The sequence below is a fragment of the Staurois parvus genome, unplaced genomic scaffold (assembly GCF_062004578.1).
Source record: "Staurois parvus isolate SC_StPar_1 unplaced genomic scaffold, SC_StPar_1.0 ptg000215l, whole genome shotgun sequence".
Classification (NCBI taxonomy): domain Eukaryota; kingdom Metazoa; phylum Chordata; class Amphibia; order Anura; family Ranidae; genus Staurois; species Staurois parvus.
In genome coordinates this window covers 784,320-803,310 of record NW_028318011.1, presented here as the reverse complement: position 1 = coordinate 803,310, position 18,991 = coordinate 784,320, and the positions used below count along the sequence as shown (strand labels likewise).

General features: G+C 40.2%; 1 protein-coding gene across 2 annotated transcripts in view; it reads left to right on the top strand.

Moving 5' to 3' along the window:
* The window catches only part of FRMD3 (FERM domain containing 3), a 347,328-nt gene that overhangs the window by 142,740 nt on the left and 185,597 nt on the right, over nucleotides 1-18,991 (top strand). The window lies entirely within an intron of this gene.

The window sequence follows — 18,991 nt, the reverse complement described above, 5'->3', positions numbered from 1 at the left end:
CCCCATCATTGGTGTTACTGACACCAATGATGGGGCACTATCCCTCCCACTGACATCAGTGATCAGGCACTATTCCTCCCACTGACACCAATGACGGGGCACTATTCCTCCCGCTGACACCAATGATGGGGCACTATTCCTCCCATTGATACCAATGATGGGACACTATTCCTCTCACTGACACCAACGATGGGGCACTATTCCTCCCACTGACACCAGTGATGGGGCACTCTTCCTCCCACTGACACCAGTGATGGGGCACTATTCCTCCAAATGACACTGGTAATGGAATAAAATAAGAGTTGGAGCTCTAACAGGAAGTGGTGGAGCCTAGAGAGGAAGGGGTGGAGTTTACAGGCGAAGGGTTGGATCTTAAACAGGAAGGGGTGGGACAAATTTAGATGCATGGGGTGCCCGATTATAGTCTTGCCTAGGGTAGCACAAAACCAAAATACACAGCTGTTTGGAAGACTAAATCACCTCTGACGTTGGGTGTCCAACATGTGCAGATGTTGCTACGTTCTGTAAAACTATTTGTTTAGTTTTTTTAAATTTTGTAATGGGTGCCTCAAGATTGTGCAGCATTTTAAAGGGTTCCTTGAGATTGTGCAGAATTTTAAAGGGTGCCTTGACTGAAAAAAGGTTGAGAAACACTGCTGTAGACTTCAATGTCCAAGTCACACCCCTCCTTGACATGTAACACACAGTCCCAAAGGGTTAATTTGTTGTTCTGAGCCTCTCCCTGGGTAAACGTGATATTTTTGTATGCATTCACATTTACAATATTCTAATATTTGTTCATGTATCATCTACATGTCTGGTCCAGTGAGAACAGATACACTTCAGTAAGCCGTAGGCAGTGATCCCCATCTACCTCTTTTTTACACACGTCTTCAGTAGCCAGAGGGAGGAGCTGGAGAAGGGCAGAGCACAGTGCGTGACTTCTCTTGGCTCTTTCTCCTCTCCAGCAGTAACTCCCCACTCTGACCAATGTCCAACTGGAGGAGTGACCCTGATGTCACTATTCTAATGAAAGCAAGGCTGGAGGTAACTCTTGGTGGTGCTAAGACCCGGTAATCAAATTGATTATCCAGAGTGTTTGGGAAAAGCTGGGCAGCAAATACCATCATGCACAAGCCTGCCTGACATACAGTCAGGTCCATAAATATTGGGACATCAACACAATTCTAACATTTTTGGCTCTATACACCACCACAATGGATTTGAAATGAAACGAACAAGATGTGCTTTAACTGCAGACTGTCAGCTTTAATTTGAGGGTATTTACATCCAAATCAGGTGAACAATGTAGGAATTACAACAGTTTGCATATGTGCCTCCCACTTGTTAAGGGACCAAAAGTAATGGGACAGAATAATAATCATAAATCAAACTTTCACTTTTTAATACTTGGTTGCAAATCCTTTGCAGTCAATTACAGCCTGAAGTCTGGAACGCAGAGACATCACCAGACGCTGGGTTTCATCCCTGGTGATGCTCTGCCAGACCTCTACTGCAACTGTCTTCAGTTCCTGCTTGTTCTTGGGGCATTTTCCCTTCGGTTTTGTCTTCAGCAAGTGAAATGCATGCTCAATCGGATTAAGGTCAGGTGATTGACTTGGCCATTGCATAACATTCCACTTCTTTCCCTTAAAAAACTCTTTGGTTGCTTTTGCAGGATGCTTTGGGTCATTGTCCATCTGCACTGTGAAGCGGCGTCCAATGAGTTCTGAAGCATTTGGCTGAACATGAGCAGATAATATTGCCCGAAACACTTCAGAATTCATCCTGCTGCTTTTGTCAGCAGTCACATCATCAATAAATACAAGAGAACCAGTTCCATTGGCAGCCATACATTGCCACGCCATGACACTACCACCACAATGCTTCACTGATGAGGTGGTATGCTTAGGATCATGAGCAGTTCCTTTCCTTCTCCATACTCTTCTCTTCCCATCACTCTGGTACAAGTTGATCTTGGTCTCATCTGTCCATAGGATGTTGTTCCAGAACTGTGAAGGCTTTTTTAGATGTCGTTTGGCAAACTCTAATCTGGCCTTCCTGTTTTTGAGGCTCACCAATGGTTTACATCTTGTGGTGAACCCTCTGTATTCACTCTGGTGAAGTCTTCTCTTGATTGTTGACTTTGACAGACATACACCTACCTCCTGGAGAGTGTTCTTGATCTGGCCAACTGTTGTGAAGGGGGTTTTCTTCACCAGGGAAAGAATTCTTCGGTCATCCACCACGGTTGTTTTCCGTGGTCTGCCGGGTCTTTTGGCGTTGCTGAGCTCACCAGTGCGTTCCTTCTTTTTAAGAATGTTCCAAACAGTTGTTTTGGCCACGCCTAATGTTTTTGTTATCTCTCTGATGGGTTTGTTTTGTTTTTTTCAGCCTAATGATGGCTTGCTTTACTGATAGTGACAGCTCTTTGGATCTCATCTTGAGAGTTGACAGCAACAGATTCCAAATGCAAATAGCACACTTGAAATGAACTCTGGACCTTTTATCTACTCATTGTAATTGGGATAATGAGGGAATAACACACACCTGGCCATGGAACAGCTGAAAAGCCAATTGTCTCATTACTTTTGTCCCCTTAACAAGTGGGAGGCACATATGCAAACTGTTGTAATTCCTACACCATTCACCTGATTTGGATGTAAATACCCTCAAATTAAAGCTGACAGTCTGCAGTTAAAGCACATCTTGTTCGTTTCATTTCAAATCCATTGTGGTAGTGTATAGAGCAAAAAATGTTAGAATTGTGTCGATGTCCCAATATTTATGGACCTGACTGTAGCTGCTTGAAGGACCGAAAAATCCATGAGATTCTTCTTTTTTCTCTACATACTGTAGCTCCTTATGCTACCTGTCATGTGCTCATGCTTCTCACTCCTTCTCCATGGTGACCATCTACATACAACTAAGCACAAAAAATAACTCTTTTGTAACTCATTTTTATAACTTAAAATATGTTCCAAAGCTACGTAGCAGTTGCATGGGCCTTTGTGGCTCCAGTTACACTCTATAATGTAAGTGCACTTATTAAAATATGTAAAAATCAAAATGCAGTGCCTATAAATATAATCGTTAAGGGATATAGTTTGAATGAATAAATCACAGCTGGTAAAGGTATAAATGCAAAAGATAAAGTGAAAAAAACATTATTTAACAAATAAATAAACACAGTCAATGTAAAAATAAACCAGATTCTCAGCTGCTAATGCAGCCAACGGCGTAAATGTATCAATCAGTCACAGCCTCTCCTGTATGGACCTCCAACTTCATCCACACTCATGAGGTTTCTTGATGGTAAGAACATACTGTATGTCAATCAAGCATGCTGTACCATGATTGAAACATATACGCTGTTGCCTGTGTTAGCATCTAAGAATCTAGTGAGAAATATTTTCATTCACAAGCGGTGGTGGAGTCCTTAAATGGTTATACTTACAGATTGGTGTATTTGGACTTTTAAATAGACTGTGTTTATTTATGTGCTAGATAACTTTTTTCACTTTATCTATTGCTTTTACACCTTCACCAGCTGTGATTTATTTATTCAAGCTATATCACTTTATGATTATATTTATAGGCATTGCACTTTTGATTTTTACAGATTGTTGTTTGGGGTTTGTATACTTACCTGCTGCCAACTGCCTTATATTTTTTTAGTGCTGACTCTATACATTGGGTACACTTATTAAATATACAGTAGTAATGATTTAATAATACCAATAATTTTATATAGATGCGCTGCAGTACCACTTTTCTCATGCAACAGAACCATGGTTGCCATAGAAAAAAAGAGTATGTGTGATAAAGGTAAATTTAAAAGAAATCCTTTTTATAGTAGAAGAATAGTGGCAAGCTGGCCTGCATTTAGGTGATAATTCAAATATTTGTAATATTCCATAAATAATCAACAAGTGAAGTCTTGTAATTATATGGATTTTTTTTCTGAAAGAAAATATTCAGTAAAAGTTCCAAAAAAAACAAATTTCCAGTGTTTTTATACTTCTAATGTTATGATAAAAAAATAAGTAGTTTCACGATAGCGGAAAAATGTTGGCATTGATCTCTGAAATTTATGTTTAAGACTCTTTTACTAAGAAGATCATTGTGAAATGAAGATTTAGTAATCTGGCTAATTAGTTTTTGAAACCGTCATTTCCTAATTAATTATGGAGTATATATCTATTAGTTATATCAAATAAAATGAACTTGATTTGTACTTGGTTAAGTGTAGTTAATGTAAAGTAGATGCTGAGGTATGTTACTTTTTACCTTGGGAATATGTGTGTTCCAATTTTCTGTAATTATAAAATTAAAAATGTCCACACTCAAAAAACATGGAAACATTACATGATCTGCAGGTGTGCAAATGAAGACATGTTTTGCTTTGAAATCAGAAGTGATGTAACATTCTTTTGCTTCTGCTGTATTTGGCGTGTTGCAAGGTACAGTATGAAAGGTTATGGCAGCATATACAGTTTCCGGGAAAAGGCATAAGCACAGTCAACATGGTCAACTGACTGAAAGCAACAAAAGAACATTGCACAAGATTGTGACCCAGAATAAGAAAACAACTGTGGCAAAAGTGACTGCAGAGCTCAATCTCAGTCCCATGAAGACTGAGATTGAGCTCTGCAGTCATTTTTGCAATAGTTGTTTTCTTATTCCAGGTCAGAATCCTGCACAATCTCCTTTTGTTAAGTCTTCCGCTTTCAACGCGAAACATGTCAACACTTTCACATCTGCAAATTAGGAGTGTTTCCATTTTTATGTCTAACCCCTGTATATAATCCTGGAAGAAACTGGGAACAACACGTAAAATGACAGAGTGGGGTCAGCGCATGCCGAAGTGCACAGTGCACAGAAGTCACCAACTGTCTGCAGAGTGAATAGCTAAAGACCTCCAAACTTTGTGTGGCCTTCAGATTAGCACAACAACAGTGCATATAGAGCTTCATGGAATGGGGTTCCATGGCCGAGCAGCTGCATTCAAGCCTTACATCACCAAGTGCAATGCAAAGTATCCAATGCAGTGGTGTAAAGCACGCCACCACCAGACTATAAAGCATTGGAGAAGTGTTCTCTGCAGTGATGAATCCCGCTTCTCTGTCTGGCAATCCGATGGACGTGTCTGGTTTTGGGGGTTACCAGGAGAACCGTACTTGCCTGACAACATTGTGCCAAGTGTAAAATTTGGTGGAGGGGGATTATGGTGTGGGGTTGTTTTTCAGGGGTTGGGCTTGGCCCCTTAGTTCCAGTGAAGGGAACTTTTAAGGCGTCAGTATACCAAGACATTTTGGACAATTTCATGCTCCCAACTTTGTGGGAACAGTTTGGGGATGACCCCTTCTTGTTGCAGCATGACAGAGCACCAGTACACAAAGCAAGGTCTATAAAGACATGGTTGAGTGAGTTTGGAGTGGAGGAACTTGACTGACCTGCACAGAGTCCTGACCTCAACCAGAAAGAACACCTTTGGGATGAATTAGAGCAGAGACTGCAAGCCAGATCGTCTTGTCCTACATCAGTGCCTGACCTCACAAATGCACTTCTGGAAGAATGGTCACACATTACCATAGACACACTCCTAAACCTTGTGGACAGCCTTCCCAGAAGAGCTGAAGCTGTTATAGCTGCAAAAGGTGGGCTAACTCAATATTGGACCCTACTGACTAAGTCTAGGTACACGCCTATGCAGGTTGCATTTGAGGCATTTCTGCCGTGTGTTTTTGCACTTGCATTTTTGCCGCGTTTTTGATTTGTTATGCGTTTTTAACATTTTTCTTGTTGCTAGGCAGATTTTAAATGCAAAATGCATAAATAATGCAGCAAAAACGCATAGAAAATGCAATACATGCTTTTTTGAGGCGTTCCTATTGAAGCCTATAGAGTAAAAAAACGCAACGTTTTGCGTTCAAAAAAGTCCCTGACCCTTTCCAAAAAAAAGCACTGGGTGAAGATGCGGAAATGTGAACCTGTCCCATAGGAAATCATGGTAAATGGACTGTACTGTGTTTCTGCAAAACACTGCAGAAAACGCTTAGGTGTGAACCTAGAGTTAGACTGGGATGCCATTAAAGTTCTTGTGCGCGTAATGGCAGGCATCCCAATACTTTTGGCAATATAGTGTATATAGCAATCCAGCTTCATTATATTTGAGGTGCCACCGCTCAGCAGGATACCCTACCTCAAGTTTTAAAAGAGCTAAAATGAGCATATAATAATATACAGTGTGTGCTTTAATCATAAAAGATCACCACCGTCACCAGGTAATCCAAATGCACTCACTAAAATGTAGGACCTCACTGCATTTATATAGGTCCATATGCATTAAATCTTTCAGTGAATTAAATGCTCAATACCCTCAATACGTTCAAGATAATCCACCCAATGATATGGTAATAAAAGAAAGAAATGCTCCAATAGAGCAACAGCGTTATTTTATTTAAATGAATCTCCAAGGAAAAAAAACATAAAAGCTGGCAACAAGACTTACATAAAACTCTGTCACCTTAAAACTACTGATGGAAAGTCGTTTTTGTGCAACAGAGTTTTTGAGAATAATTGCTAAGAATAAAAACATGCAAGACCTCAGTTATGTCTTTCTTTATATATCAGGTCGCTAGATCTTGAGTAGGAAGGCAGCTAACAGTCAGAGTGGAAGAAAACCGAGGTGGAATAGAGTCAAATTGCTCGGGGCAGCTAAGTGATCTCCCTGCAAGTGGGTCTGATACTTTTGTGTGCTGCTTGCTTTTCTAAGACCATACTTGTGATTCTGTTGCTGGTTGTACCTTGAGATGCAGCTGCCTCTGCATCTAATCTAAATTGCTCCCTTGCTGGCCAATATGCTGTAAAATCTTGATCAAAGAGCAGTAATGGGTTGACATCTTGTTGGTTTGGCTTTCGAGGAAGGGACAACATAGAAGAAGGTTAGTGGATGTGGCAGAAATGCTAATATGACATGGTACTAAGTCTTTTCTCAGTATCTTCCTTCATATTGCCAGATACCAGATGTTCTGTAGCAGTATATAAGGAGGGCTCAGGTCCTGATTGTTGGTTATAGCAGGGTATATAAATGGCTGATTGGGAGCATGAAATGATATGGTGTAACTGTAAACTATTCCGTTATCTCTATAAGCACTTGATACTCTCTTTGTACTTTACAGTGGAGAACTCTTAGAGTTAGAAGATAAATATGATGTTATTTTGGTCTTAGCCTGGTAGTTTAATTTGTTTCTAGCATTTGTCTAACATCTACTTTAAATTACTGGAGTAAATTCTAAGCTAGATAGCCAGTGTTTCATAAAATACAACTTTTCTATTGCTATCAATGGAAACCACTATTTCCAGCCTTTTAAACTTTCCTGGCATTTGAATTTAACAATCCTTTGTCCACTGTTGCTTTTACGTGTATTTAAATCTAAAAATGGAAATCCAAGAAAAAGAATTGCATAATTTTCAGATTACCAGTTCTAAGATGTATTGATTGCTTTTGTTTTTTAGGCCTTTTTCTTTATTTTCACCTTGTAATCTTGCCAATAACAAATTTCCTGTCCTAGGGTGACAACACACTCATTGTACTGTATCTATAGGGGAGCAGTTTTATCACCCAGGGACAGGAAGTGTATTGTAACTACAGAACACATTCCCTTCTTCTCATCTCCATAATTATGGGGGGGGGATGTTCTTTTGTCCACAGATGGTAACTAGGCATGGTTGATAATTTTTAAGATTTTAGTGCAACATTGTTAGCTCACTATAGGAAGTTAGGAGCTCACTGGTTTTCTGGTAGGAATAACAGAAAATCTTGGCCTTTATCAAACGGATATAAAAGCACTTTCAATTAATATTTAATAGAACAAATTGGACCAAATAATAAGTTAATTGTTGGGGTTTACATACCCTTTAGGTTTATTGATAGTGTCACACCCTCCAGGGTAGCTAGATAGGATATTTGTTAGATAGAGGCTGAGTAGCTGCCTTGTGAGTAAGGCAGGAGTTCACCTCAGTACAGGCTGTGAGGTTCTATAGGTCAGGGCTTCTGGAGCCCTCCCACCTTTCCAGAAACTTAGAGAACTTTCTGGAACAGGAGTGGAGGAGGCCCAGATCTGCATGTTTGAGGGACTTTGGCCAATCCCATGGTGGGCATGGTGACCTAGGACAACCCTTAAATATGACAGAGCCTGAGGAGCAGTGTGCAGTGTTAGATGGAAGATGGATTGGGAGGAAGGCTGGAGTGTGGAGCCTGGGACGGGGCCCTGAGGAGGAGAGCCTACCTGCAGGCAGGTCGCTGGAAGAGAGTATCTCCCCTGTCCCAATGTCCCCTGGGGAGGACAACCTGTGCAGCAGGGAAGGAGTCAGCCCAGCGTAAGGCTTCAAAGCAGCCACCAACCCACCACGCTAACAGGACAGGATAGTGTGAGTACTCCTACACCCCCTGAGCCAAATAAGGGTAGAGGGAGGTCAGGTTCAAGACCCAACTAGTTCTCATCCGGGACTACTTCATTGTTAGCTCTTGAGACCCCTTGCCCAGGGATACCCTTAGGGCAGCTGGGTGAAGAGGAGGTACATAAAGGGGACTTCAGTGCTATTTTTTTTGGATCCACAACTTTTACCATTTTTTTTGCTAAGAAGTTTATCCTCAAGTTTTACAGTTCCTTGGGAATCCCATATACCCCTAGATCCCATCCAAGTTGTTAACCCCTTAATAAAAACAACTAAAAATCAGCTCAAGGACTGTTTACTAACTCCATGTGTGCAAAGTGTTGCCTGGCTGTGCAGAGCATAGTGGGACCCAAAACTAACTCAGCGGCCCCTAAGGGGTTAGTTCTACAATAGTTTACAGAAGGCTTATTCGAAGCTATATGCTGAGAAATTTGAATGAAAGAAGATGTCTTAAGTAATGTCATGAGATTGATTTACTAAAACTGTCATGGGACTGATTTACTAAAACTGAAGAGTGCATAATCTGGTGCAGCTGTGTGTGGTAGCCAATCAGCTACCAGGTTTTTGAACAAGCTGAACATAGAAGCTGATTGGCTCTCCCAGTAAATCAACCACTTTGTTTTTTAAGACAGAACTTTATCTTTATCTTTTCTTCTGGTGAACTGCTGAAAAATTTGCATAAATGGTATTTATGAAAATGTTATCAGTATAAAGGCCAGATTCTAAAATACAGGTAAAACTCGAAAAATTAGAATATCGTGCAAAAGTTCATTTATTTCAGTAAGACAACTTAAAAGGTGAAACTAATACATGACATAAAAAAACCAATATTGGTGAAGCGCTTCACATAAAAACTAAATAAGTAGGTGCAATGATATAAAAATACATATAAAGTGACCACATTGTATTGAAAGGTATAGATAACTAGTGCTAAATAATCCCCCCCCCAAAAAAAATATATAAGTGCCAAGTGCTGAAAGTGCAAAACAGGTCATGCATTTGCTGACTAGATCGTGCTAAAATATAATATAAGCACAGTAAACAAAATACAATAACATTGCACACTCTAACTGAAAGTGAAAAGTGCTCAGTGTGAGTATGAATATTGGTTAAAAGTAAAATCCACAAAGTGCAAAACAGGTCATGCATTTGCTGACTAGATCGTGCCAAAGTACAATATATGCACAGTGAAATAATACACGATGACATTGCACACTCTAACTGAAAGTGACAGGTGCTCAGTATGAGTATGAATATTGGTTAAAAGTAAAATCCACAATAAAGTGCAATAACAAAGTGCTTGACATTTCTTGTGCAAACAAACACCGCGATGTCAGTGCTTCAATTCTTCACTTCAAACATGATGCGTGTTAGCATGCCACTCGTGTATATCGTAATCCAAAAGTGGCTAAAGTGCCTCCTCACTTTAACCATGCGACCCCTAAGGGCCACAATGCTTTAGGTAATATAGCTCCACCAGACTGGGGATCTCTGTTATAATGCTCCTGTAGTACCACTCGATCACTTATGCCAGGTCACTTATGCCCTCAGATTGTAATACCCCTGGGATAATCACAAGGCCATAGAGAGGTAGACAAAGAGAGCCTCCATAGTTAAATGGCGTTTATTCCATATTGCAGATGAAAACAAGCCAAAAGAGAACACTCACAGTATAGCAGATCTCATCCAGCAGGTCTCCCATGTGCTGTGGGTGTACTGCAAGGTATTGGGTGTTCTAAGATGGCGTCTGCCGAAAGTGCATAACCGGAGGTACGTCACTGCGCTCTACGCGTTACCCCACAATATCACGTGGCTTCATCAGGATCCTGATGAAGCCACGTGATATCATGGAGTAACGCATAGAGCGCGGTGACGTACTTCTGGTTACGCATCACGTGGCTTCATCAGGATCCTGATAAAACCACGTGATATCGTGGAGTAACGCGTAGAGCGCGGTGACGTACTTCCGGTTACGCACTTTCGGCAGACGCCATCTTAGAACACCCAATACCTTGCAGTACACCCACAGCACATGGGAGACCTGCTGGATGAGATCTGCTATCCTGTGAGTGTTCTCTTTTGGCTTGTTTTCATCTGCTATATGGAATAAACGCCATTTCACTATGGAGGCTCTCTTTGTCTACCTCTCTATGGCCTTGTGATTATCCCGGGAGTATAACCATCTGAGGGCATAAGTGACCTGGCAGAGGAGATCGAGTGGTACTACAAGAGCATTGTAACAGAGATCCCCGTCTGGTGGAGCTATATTACCTAAAGCATTGTGGCCCTTAGGGGTCGCATGGTTAAGGTGAGGAGGCACTTTAGCCATTTTTGGATTACGATATACACGTGTGGCATGCTAACACGCATCATGTTTGGAGTGAAGAATTGAAGCACTGACATCGGGGTGTTTGTTTGCACATGAAATATCAAGCATTTTGTTATTGCACTTTATTGTGGATTTTACTTTTAACCAATATTCATACTCATACTGAGCACCTGTCACTTTCAGTTAGAGTGTGCAATGTTATTTTGTATTTTGTTTACTGTGCTTATATTGTATTTTGGCACGATCTAGTCAGCAAACGCATGACCTGTTTTGCACTTTCAGCACTTGGCACTTATATATTTTTTTTTGGGGGGGGGGGATTATTTAGCACTAGTTATCTATACCTTTCAATACAGTGTGGTCACTTTATATGTATTTTTATATCATTGCACCTACTTATTTAGTTTTTATGTGAAGCGCTTCACCAATATTGTTTTTTTTATGTCATACATCCTGTGGTATTGGGAATAGGTGGTAGCAGCTTGCATATATTTGGGGTTGTGTTTGTTCCTACCACTGGAGCGCAGGGGGATTATTTTTATAATATATGAGATAGACTCATTACATGCAAAGCAAGATAGTTCAAGCCATGATTTGTCATAATTGTGATGATTATGGCTTACAGGCAGCTCATGAAAACTCCAAATCCACAATCTCAGAAAATTAGAATATTGTGAAAAGGTGCAATATTCTAGGCTCAAAGTGTCCCACTCTAATCAGCTAATTAAGCCATAACACCTGCAAAGGCATCCTGAGCCTTTAAATGGTCTCTCAGTCTGGTTCAGTAGGAATCACAAACATGGGAAAGACTGCTGACCTGACAGTTGTGCAGAAAACCATCACTGACACCCTCCATAAGGAGGGAAAGCTTCAATAGGTAATTGCAAAAGAAGATGGATGTTCCCAAAGTGCTGTATCAAAGCACAAAAATAGAAAGTTATTTGGAAGGGAAAAGTGTGGAAGAAAAAGGTGCACAAGCAGCAGGGATGACCGCAGCCTGGAGAGGATTGTCAGGAAAAGGCCATTCAAAAGTGCTGGGGACTTTCACAAGGAGTGGACTGAGGCTGGAGTCAGTGCATCAAAAGCCACCACACACAGACAGATCTTGGGCTTCAAATGTCGCATTCCTCTTGTAAAGCTGCTCCTGAACAACAAACGTCAGAAGCGTCTTACCTGGGCTAAAGAAAAACAGACCTGGTTTGTTGCTCAGTTGTCCAAAGTCCTCTTTTCTGATGAGCGCAACTTTTGCATCTCATTTGGAAACCAAGGACCCAGAGTACGGAGGAAGAATGGAGAGGTACACACTGCAAGATGCTTGAAGTCCAGTGTGAAGTTTCCACAGTCTGTGTTGATTTGGGGAGCCATGTCATCTGCTGGTGTTGGTCCACTGTGCTTCATTAAGTCCAGGGTCAACGCAGCCATCAACCAGGAGATGTTGGAGCACTTCATGCTTCCTTCCGCAGACGAGCTTTATGGGGATGCTGACTTAATTTTCCAGCAGGACTTGGCACCTGCCCACACTGCTAAAAGCACCAAAACCTGGTTCAATGACCGTGGGATTACTGTGCTTGATTGGCCAGCAAACTCGCCTGACCTGAACCCCATAGAGAATCTGTGGGGCATTGCCAAGAGAAAGATGAGAGACATGAGACCGAACAATGCAGAAGAGCTGAAGGCCTCTATTGAAGCATCCTGGTCTTCCATAACATCTCAGCAGTGCCACAGGCTGATAGCTTCCATGCATACGCCGCATTGAGGCAGTAATTGCTGCAAAAGGGGCCCAAACCAAGTACTGAGTACATATGCATGCTTATACTTTTCAGAGGTCCGATATTGTTCTATGTACAATCCTTGTTTTATTGATTGCATGTAATATTCTAATTTTCTGAGATTGTGAATTTGGGGTTTTCATGAGCTGTAAGCCATAATCATCACAGTTATGACAAATCACGGCTTGAACTATCTTGCTTTGCATGTAATGAGTCTATCTCATATATTAGTTTCACCTTTTAAGTTGCATTACTGAAATAAATGAACTTTTGCACGATATTCTAATTTTTTGAGTTTCACCAGTATGTTTATTGGACCTTTAAGAAATGTGTGTTTTCTGGGTTTGGTAGTAGATGTTACACACTGCAGAAGGGAAATTATAGATGAGCACACATTTCACTCACATCGCTTCCTCTATGCCAAGCATGCTATCAAAGGGATTAGAACTTTTATACCACATTTCATCACCCAGTACAAGTCGGTGTTTATTTGGGAATCGTAGCTTTTTAATTGCCTAAGAAATCCTGTAAATACCAAAGCACAAAACAAACGGCAAAATCCTTTTAATTCACTCACCATATGCCTGCTCTATGCTTAAGGGATTTGTGAGATGACTTCAGCTGTACATTATACTCGAGCCATTAATCAGTCAGCAGATGAGGTGGACTCTTCTGCTGATCTGCATTCCCTATTTTCTCTGGTGAGGTTATGCCTGGTAAATCCATGTGTTTTCCTCCACTTTTACTTGTGAATGCACCTGTATGCTAATTTATGAGTACATATTTCCTGTCCTTTGTCAAATATAAAATGTGTCTAAGGCTGGTCATACAGTATACAATTTTCTTGTCCAATTTTCCTTTAGTTTTACCAAACTCATATAATTTGAGGTCAAACCTAATCACTTTCAATTTGTATACAATCAGGCAGGCCCGTGTTTTACATAGTTGATGGTAGATCTAAAGGAAATTGAATAAGAAAATTGTATAATGTATGGCCAGCTTAACACTATTAAGAATAACTCCACTATGGTTTACGTGGCTTCTGGCAAATTAAAGTAGATCTATAGGCAAAATGTTTTTTTTTTTTTCATTTTGGATAGATCAAAGGAGGGTTATAACCCCTGTCAGACTTTTTTTTGCTACCTGTGTCCCATTGGGAAGTTTCTTCTTTGTTTCCTTTCCCATAGCCAATGAGGAAGTGAGAGGAAATCCCTACATATTAAGGTAATTCATTGGGTCACCAGAGCTAGTGTCCCCATTGGAACATTTCCCCTTTATTACCTTTCTGGGGACAACTCAAAATTTGGGTGTTTCTTTTACTTTCACTTTCAATGATAATGGTAATCAGGACAAATGGAGAGGGGAATCTCCCTATTGGGAGCACAGACAGTAATAGAAACCTAATAGATGTTCTGATACCTCTCCACTCTGTCCAAAATGAATTAAAAAGTTTTGCCTTTAGTTATAGTTTAAAGTTGTGATCTAGGTAGTAGAATATAGACATTCTGGGCATCTCAATAAAACATTTATTTATTTTAGGTACTTATATAGCACTGCTTTACACACACACACACACACACACATATATATATATATATATATATATATATATATATATATATATATATATATATACAGTCAGGTCCATAAAAATTGGGACATCGACACAATTCTAAAATTTTTGGCTCTATACACCACCACAATGGATTTAAAATGAAACGAACAAGATGTGCTTTAACTGCAGACTGTCAGCTTTAATTTGAGGGTATTTACATCCAAATCAGGTGAATGGTGTAGGAATTACAACAGTTTGCATATGTGCCTCCCACTTGTTAAGGGACCAAAAATAATGGGACAATTGGCTTATCAGCTGTTCCATGGCCAGGTGTGTGTTATTCCCTCATTACCCAATTACAATGAGCAGATAAAAGGTCCAGAGTTCATTTCAAGTGTGTTATTTGCATTTGGAATCTGTTGCTGTCAACTCTCAAGATGAGATCCAAAGAGCTGTCATTATCAGTGAAGCAAGCCATCATTAGGCTGAAAAAACAAAACAAACCCATCAGAGAGATAGCAAAAACATTAGGCGTGGCCAAAACAACTGTTTGGAACATTCTCAAAAAGAAGGAACGCACCGGTGAGCTCAGCAACACCAAAAGACCCGGAAGACCACGGAAAACAACTGTGGTGGATGACCGAAGAATTCTTTCTGATGAAGAAAACACCCTTCACAACAGTTGGCCAGATCAATAACACTCTCCAGGAGGTATGTGTATGTGTGTCAAAGTCAACAATCAAGAGAAGACTTCACCAGAGTGAATACAGAGGGTTCACCACAAGATGTAAACCATTGGTGAGCCTCAAAAACAGGAAGGCCAGATTAGAGTTTGCCAAACGACATCTAAAAAAGCCTTCACAGTTCTGGAACAACATCTTATGGACAGATGAGACCAAGATCAACTTGTACCAGAGTGATGGCAAGAGAAGAGTATGGAGAAGGAAAGGAACTGCTCATGATCCTAAGCATACCACCTCATCAGTGAAGCATGGTGGTAGTAGTGTCATGGCGTGGGCATGTATGGCTGCCAATGGAACTGGTTCTCTTGTATTTATTGATGATGTGACTGCTGACAAAAAGGATGAATTCTGAAGTGTTTCGGGCAATATTATCTGCTCATATTCAGCCAAATGCTTCAGAACTCATTGGACGCATTCACAGTGCAGATGGACAATGACCCAAAGCATACTGCAAAAGCAACCAAAGAGTTTTTTAAGGGAAAGAAGTGGAATGTTATGTAATGGCCAAGTCAATCACCTGACCTGAATCCGATTGAGCATGCATTTCACTTGCTGAAGACTAAACTGAAGGGAAAATGCCCCAAGAACAAGCAGGAACTGAAGACTGTTGCAGTAGAGGCCTGGCAGAGCATCACCAGGGATGAAACCCAGCGTCTGGTGATGTCTATGCGGTCCAGACTTCAGGCTGTAATTGACTGCAAAGGATTTGCAACCAAGTATTAAAAAGTGAAAGTTTGATTTATGATTTTTATTCTGTCCCAATACTTTTGGTCCCTTAACAAGTGGGAGGCACATATGCAAACTGTTGTAATTCCTACACCGTTCACCTGATTTGAATGTAAATACCCTCAAATTAAAGCTGACAATCTGCAGTTAAAGCACATCTTGTTCGTTTCATTTCAAATCCATTGTGGTGGTGTATAGAGCCAAAAATGTTAGAATTGTGTTGATGTCCCAATATTTATGGACCTGACTGTATATTAGATTTTTATCAGTCCTTAACCCTCAAGGAGCTTACAATCTAAGGTTCCTAGCTCACATTCATACATACACATACTAGGACCAATTTAGATAGGAGCCGCTTAACCTACCAACATGTCTTTTGAGTGTGGGAGGAAGCCCACATAGACACAAGGAGAATATACAAACTCCAGGCAGGTGGTACTGTGGTTTGGATTTGAACTGATGACACTAGTGCTGCCTGGCTTAAGTGCTAACCATTTAGCCACTGTGCTGCCCCATTTTCTGGTGGTAGTTTCCTTTAAAACTACCTGCAAACCACCTGCACTGAATTCAAGCAAGCATTTGTGGCAGTTTTGATAACAGTACCGACATGTGCGACAAATTCAGTTAGTTCTTACTACTGCCACTTTAAGAACCTGTTGCTGTGGCTGTGACAGACTCTTTAAAAATTACCGCTAGTTTGCAGGTTAGGATACAGTAATTAAGGACTCAGGTACACTTCTTTCTCCTAAACGTGAGTTTGAGAGGTTTTGGCATTTTTTCTGTCAGTGCCCCTGAACTCAACTCAATAAAAGCCTGTGTCCATGCACACATGGGCTTTTACCAGAGTTTAGCAGCAGCAGAGTTTAGGGGCAGTTAAATGTCTCTTTTATGAACGCAGAAGAATCACGTTCAGGAGAGGAACGTTTTGGCCAAAAACTCCAAATGCAGCAAAACCGTGTGTAAACGTTTGTAACCGCTGGTAAACGAGCCTAAGCAATAGACACGAGAAAACAAAGTGGCGGCACTCCAATGTATAAACAGCAGACTTCTTTATTGTTCATTCCATAAGGATAAAAATACAGCAATACATGGCTCTAGGAACACCAGTAAACGCGTTTCACACTCCTTTAGTGCTTACTCGTTACCATTAGCCACGTTTAGTGGTTGGGCATTTCTTTATTTCAATGGCAAGTATTCTGGCCAATGAAATTAATAAACGTTCAAGCGGTAAATGCGGCTACATGTGGTACCGCATTTACATGTGTTTTTCTGCTGCAAGTAGAGTTAATGTCTATGGCAGTTCAAGTGTACATGTAGCCTAAGACCAGCTCTGAGTTGGTTAGAAACCTGGGACAAATTACTACACGTACTTAGTCCCATAGACAACAGAACTGAAAAAAAAATTCTAATGACAGATCTATGATTTTAGAGTGGTCTGGAATCTGTTGAATCTTTTCCAAGTAACATAGAATAATATGATGCTGTATTCTGGCCAGGGGCATAATGAAAAGCTTAAGGCTCCATGCACACTGACTTAAAAAAAAGGCCAGTGCTCTTGGCAGAAAAAAATGCTTTTTTGAGCATTTTTTTGTATTGCATTTAGGAGTGTTTAGCAGTGTTTTGGAGCATTTGGAGTTTTTTTCTTCCAGAATATAAAACAGAAGGTTTTTTTCTGCCTCTAAACACTGAGCTTAAGAAGCACCTCTAGACTGCCCAATGTGCATGGACCTATAGGATAACACTAGTTGCTTCTACAGGCAAAACACCAAACTCCTCTAGGAGCAGCATTTATTAAGCCAGTGTGCATGGATCCTTAAACTCATGAGATAAAACCCACTTCATTTGGTGCAAACTTTCTGACTTTAGCACAGTACAAATTCTGTTTCCTAGACATGGTCAGCTATTAGTTGTAAGATGCTGTAAAGACTATTAGCAGTGTTTAGCTATAATCTCTGCCTGTACAGCACATACTTCCTGCGTTCCCTGAGATATAGAACTGAATGGGGGGGGAGGCAGTGTTTCTCCAACATGAAGGCAGTTGTCAAAGAAGATAAAGTAGCTATTACTGTGATCCCTTATAAGCTGATCCGTATTTCACGTATGAAACTAAAGAATGACTCCTTTGAGTACATTCAAATTGTCATTGTACTTCTTTGAGTACTGCAACACTTTTCTTTTGTGGTTTTAAATGAATATCATGCTGGAAATTCAGTGAGAGCTGTGTCAGTTGGTACATGTTAGATCTGTAGTACTTGGCATTTGATGCAATGTTTTTCCTTAGTTACAGTGGTATTGTTATTTCAACAAATTACAATATGTCTTCAAATGCATTTAGAAAAACTTGGATGGTTCAATTCAATAATTGATCAATATTTGTTTTTGCATTTAAATGGAAATAAAGAACTGTCCTTTATGATTAGTCAGTTAGTGTAAGCTAATCATATTGATTGACAAATATGTCTTGCGCTTATTTATAAGCTTTAGTACCTAGCTAGGTCAATAGACATGGAGGTACGGAAATACACAGAAAAGGAATCCAATTGCAGTCTACCAAATAATATACTGTATACTGACTTCTGCAGGAACCAAACCAAAAAACCTGTATAAAGACCACCTCAATCTTCAACATTTTCGTAGCACCGAAAACCAATTCAGGTTTTAACCTTTATTTTTATGGCCACCAGCCAAAGACTGGTGGTCTAGTACTCAAATGGTTACCCAAGTTGTACAAAAATGGCTTATTTCCTTATTTCCTAGTAAGTGAGAGGTTGGCAGTTATCCTCCATGATAAAGTGAACACATTTAAAAAGATTTAGACTCAGTGGATAACACACCATCATGAGGGCTTTATTAGCGGCCTATCTGACTATCTGATACCCTCCCTTACACACAGGAGCATGACATGTGGCATGGTGGTGCTTGGGTGGGACTCACTCCATTCACTTGTAACCTCTTTCTACATTTCTCTCTTCTTGTATAAAGCCCGCTCATGGCTTGTTCAGAAAGTTACTTGAGGTACAAACACACAGTTCTTCTCACATTCAGCCGAGCAGTCAATCCATGACAACACTTGGGAACTTTCTGTTTGTAGGTTGCTTTAGATAACACACTCAAGCATAGAGATAATAAGAAAACATTGTAATGCCTTTCAAATATTACCTACCTAACATGGAACTGTTGCATAATATATATTCTGCTCCAATAATGGCACAATAGCTAAGTATTTGTTTATGCAGTGCACAAACCTAAAACATTTCATACTTAAAAGAAATATTGAAACCGAGAAATATTCCCCTAGAATTGATAGGATCTAAGAGCATGGCTAGAAATAGGTGCTTAGCTCTTGAGTTTCAGCATAATTAAAAAACATGTTAAAAAACATTTTTGAGCTATGCCTTTAAGTGTA